This window comes from Gracilinanus agilis, chromosome 2 (assembly GCF_016433145.1).
Source record: "Gracilinanus agilis isolate LMUSP501 chromosome 2, AgileGrace, whole genome shotgun sequence".
NCBI lineage: Eukaryota > Metazoa > Chordata > Mammalia > Didelphimorphia > Didelphidae > Gracilinanus > Gracilinanus agilis.
In genome coordinates, this window is record NC_058131.1 from 3,243,737 (window position 1) to 3,248,566 (window position 4,830).

General features: G+C 43.6%; 1 non-coding gene across 1 annotated transcript; it reads right to left on the minus strand.

The window, feature by feature from the left end:
* Nucleotides 1-2,442: 2,442 nt before the first annotated feature.
* LOC123238537 lies at nucleotides 2,443-2,576 on the minus strand. Its single transcript, XR_006505696.1, has one exon. It is a non-coding gene; the product is annotated as a U6atac minor spliceosomal RNA (small nuclear RNA).
* Between the last annotated feature and the right edge of the window lie 2,254 nt (nucleotides 2,577-4,830).

Consider the following 4,830-nt stretch of genomic DNA (forward strand, 5'->3'; position numbering starts at 1 on the left):
GACTTAACCCCCTGAAAATTAATTTTAAAAAATTTTAATACTATCCAGAAGCCTTTCTGGAGTATCGACGTGACTGTATCGTTCTGAGTTATACCAGCAAATCCCCGGGTTCCGTCAAGCCATGATGGTCTTCACAGAAGTGAGGAAGGTGAGGTCAGAGATCATTTAGTGGAGTTAATGTCTCACCCCTAAAGGGATCCCCCTGGCAAGAGAAGTGATCCAGGGGCCACCCAGCCTTGGTTTGAGGACCTCTAGTGAAGGGAACAGACAACCCCCTGAGGCAAAGCACCTGACACAGGGACAGCCAACCTTGTAGAACTGCCACATGTAGCTTTTAGCTCTATTCTCTGGGCCCAACCGGAAGTCTAATCCCTCCTTTGTGTAAAAGAACCGGAAATTTGGTGTTTGACCCTGGGCAAGTCACTTAACCCTTTTGCCTCCTTTTCACCATCTGTAATATAAACCTCCTGCAGGGTTGTTGTAAAGAGTTTGGTCCGGTGGCCCAGAGTGCATGCTACAGAAATGTGAAGGAGGAGGAGGAGGAGGAGGATGTAAGAAAGTCTTTGGAGAATTTTATCCCTTATGCTCGTTAACAAAGAGAGAAAACAGATTTCTTGTCTTCTCTCCAGGAGAGACGAGGCAGGACGGGGAGGCCGGGCTGGCTTCTCCCAGGAGATGACAAGCGGCACCATATTGTGGTCTGAGGTTGTAGGATGCTGGGAACAGAGCGGGATGAGGTCAGGCACCCCTTTGGAACACGGCTACTCATCTCACTTGACCGTAGACCAGGAAGCAGTGAATCAGGGCAGGCTCATCACTTGCCATGAAATGAGGCCATTCTTGCCCCGCTTTATGACAGGGCAGTGGCAGGATTGAGGGGAGGGGAGGCTCATCTGTGCCTGGCCTCTGGGAACACAGCCTCCCCAAGGGAAAGGGAGCTGTGAAGAACTGATTGGGGAGTCACGACGCGGCTGGAGCTGGCGGGCGGCCAGTGCAGCCAGCTCCTCGGACGCTTTTAATGCTGTATCTTCTAAAATTCCAACCTCATGCAGTCAGTGCGTGCTAAGCTGTCATGTGAGGATGTTTTCATTTTGGATCACACAAAGTGGACAAGGAGATAAGAAATTTCACAGGAAATGGCAGCAAATACTGGGATAAATGAATGAAACTTCGGGTGACTTTTCATTTTAAACCCCAGGCCAAGTCAAGGCAGAAAAGTGGTCCCAGGTGCAGGTGGGCAGGGACGAGCTCATGTTCTTAGAATGCTTCATTAAACTATTTAGAAGGAATGGCCATTGTGGGCTTGGGCTTGCCAGTGTCTTTGGGCCCCTCTAATGTGGCAAGAACTGTGATTTTTTTATTTGAAAATTTTTATCTAATTAATTTAGAATATTTTTCCATGATTACGTGATTCATGTTCTTTCCCTTCCCTCCTCCCACCCCTCTCCCATAGCCAACAAACAATTCCACTGGGTTTTACATGTGTCATTGATCAAGTCCTATTTCCATATTATTGATATTTGCACTAGAGTGATCATTTAGAGTCAATATTCCCAATCTTATTCCCATGTGATCAGGCAATTGTTTTTCTTCTGTGTTTCTGCTCCCACAGTTCTTTCTCTGGATGTGGTTAGCATCTTTCTCATAAGTCCCTCAGAATTGTCCTGGGTCATTGCATTGCTGCTAGTACAGACGTCCATTACATTTGATTTTACCACAGTGTATCGGTATCTGTGTACAATGTTCTCCTAGTTCTGCTCCTTTCACTCTGCATCAATTCCTGGAGGTCTTTCCATTTCACATGGAATTCCTCCAGAAGAACTGTGATTTTTAAAAGAAGTATTTTGAAGGAAAAGTTCTCTAATGAGCTTCCAGGTAAAAGAGTGGGGCAGGGTCTTGAGACTGTACCCTCTGAGGGTCACTTGATGGTGCTGTCCATTCATGTCTGGCTTGGGCAAGAGACAACATGCAAATTCAGCTGCTGCATGGCTGTCCTGTGAAGGAGAATCTGGGCTTGTTTGACTCTGCCTCAAGAACAGAGCTGGGAGTAGAGGGGAAGACACTGAAGAGAGACAGATTTCACCTCTGCATTAAAAACAACAACAAAACCTTCTAAAACTCCTCTCCATTTCCGAGTAGAACAGACTGCCCTGGGAGGTGGGAGGTGGGAGGTAGGGTCTTCCTCAACAAACAAATCAACCTAGCAGAAGCAGGAAAGTCCTTTGGGTCTACTGGAGGCTTCTTAGACCTCTGCCAATTCTGGCATTATGTGAAATAGAGATAGTTAACTGGGCGGCTCCTATAAGAATTGTGTAAATATGCAAGAATTGTCAAATGATGGGTCCAGATAGAAAGCTGTAAAAATGAAGAGGCCAGGGCATCTCCAAGCTTGAGTACAATCCCCTGCCTCATAGCTATGGGTTCTGAGGGTGGGTCTCCACCATATATGCCTGGTTCAATGCCAAAGAGCAGTTGGCAATGCCTAACCATTATGTGTTGTAAAGGCCACTAGGACCTCTTCCATTTTTTTCAAGGGGAGTGCAAAATGCTAAGCCTTCTCTCCCCTCATACTATTCAAGGAGCCTAGCAGCAGTGACAGGTCAGTTAATCTTCTTGTCAAACAACGGGAATGTTCAAGAGATCAGCTGGGTGAAAGATGATAATCAAGCCTGACACCATCAATTGAAGCAGTTAACTGAGCTCTGGTTGTCATCAGGACCATCAAAGAAAAAAGACTGATGCCAAGGCTTAGAAGCACTGATGCTTCTGGGACACAAGGAACCCCAAAGGAAAAAGATTAAAACTGATGCTTGCCTTGAGCTCACTCACGATCACCCTTCCCACAAGAGCAACCAACATCAAGGATATACCAGACAACCCAAGGACCTGACTGGAACAAAACTCAACCTTAATCCTATGTCTGAATCTCTCCCCTGTCTCTTTCTGGTATCATCAGGGCTACAGACTGGATGTGTGACAGCCATTGCTATGGCAGCATTCTAGACTACAAAAAGCCCTTTGCAGGAGAGCAGAGGAACAGAGGGAAAGGGGCAGAATACAAATTTGAGCTTGAAATAGAGTTCAACACAAACTCTGACTTCCTTCCCCCTTCCAAACTCTGAATGTCAGAAATCAACCTTTGTCTGCAAAGTCATGTCTCTGAACTTCCGGGTCAAAGAACCGAGGACAATAGAAAATAGTACAGGTTACTATGTATGTATGTGCTTTGTGACTTTCCACTAAACCTGAGGGAAAGAGTGCAGCACATAGCTAGGGCCAGGTCTATTCCTCGGAAGTCATTTGGGGCTGAGACTTATGCTGGTGAGTCATGAATTGCTCAGTTTGTGGGAGGAAGCTAAGATGCTTTGAGATTCAGCCCTTACAGAAATCACAAAAGGGGAGGGAGTCAGAAAGTGAGCAATAGGGCAAAATAGGGCCCGGAAAAAAGGCTAAACTATTAATGAGAAAACATTAACAAAAGAAGGCAACATGGTCCCCACATAGGCTTCTATGAATAAATACTTTAAAACAGAGGGAAAAGATTCAACCCGTGATGAGCATGAGATCCTATGGAATTTGAGGAGAAAGTAGAAACATAATATCTGTCCTTGAGTGGTTCCAAACAAAGTGAGAATTATGAAAGTAGAATGTGTAGCATATATAGGGGAAGAAAAAATTGAATTTACTCTGATAAGCGGGGGAGAGAGAGAGAGAGAGAGAGAGAGAGAGAGAGAGAGAGAGAGAGAGAGAGAGAGAATGGGAATGCAAATAAGCAGAAATAAAAGACAATCTAGAAGAAGACAATAAAAAAAAACCTCAATAACATTAAAAGCATAGTGTAGTCTCTCTACTGCAAGAGGTTGTCATTGTATGGTTCAGGGAAAGGCAGAATAGACATCTGTAGCCTCTTTAGCCTCTACCCCTCTCCAAGGGAGACTTTCATTCCTGACAGGAGAGAAAGCAGGAGGTTTGAGTCAATAGAAACTTGGTCACTCCACTCAACTAGAGAGGAAGAGTATTCATCTAGAATTATGTCTATCTTCTCTTACATATTATTGGTCTAGGAAATATTCATTTCAGGTTGGATTTAACTTCTGACCAGTGTTAATGATTGACAAGAAGGAGGACTACAAAGCTTTATATCCAATGGCTGACCCCCTTCCCACCAAATATTCATTCAATAATGAACACACATGATAAAAATAGAGAAGAAATTTGTTTATCCAAATCATAGCAAAACAGAAATTGGAGAAAGTATAAAAGGAGAGTATATATCAAAGAATATAAAAGAAAGGAGTTCTTTCAACATGCAGGAAGCAATTCAGTTCAACTGACACAGAGAAACACCTTAACTTTACTGGAAAGGAAGTTCCCGAAAATCTCTACTGTAGCAAGATGGGGATAGGGGCATGACTGGAAAAAAATTAATAATAACATTAGTATCCCCAGTGTTTATCCCAGTGATTGTCACACAGTAAGAGGTTAATTCATATTTGTTGATTGAGCTTATCCTCATCTAATGAACAATTTTTAAAAAATGGGAACCTCTTGGAACTAAAATTTAACAGAAGTAACAGAAATGCTTAGTAATGAGCCATATTTCCTCCTCATCTCCTGTGAATGCAGCATTACAACAAAAGGAAGAAACAGAGAATGTAATAAATTCACCATCACTTCAGTGGTGTATTAGTTATCCATAATTCAGCCTCCTTAACAATTTGAACTGTGATCCAGGGGGAATGTAATGGGAGTACTGGCCAATGAGGCTCTCATCCTTAGAGAATGCACAATAATCTGCTTGCTGCCTATCCCTGTGGAGGCTCCAGGAGT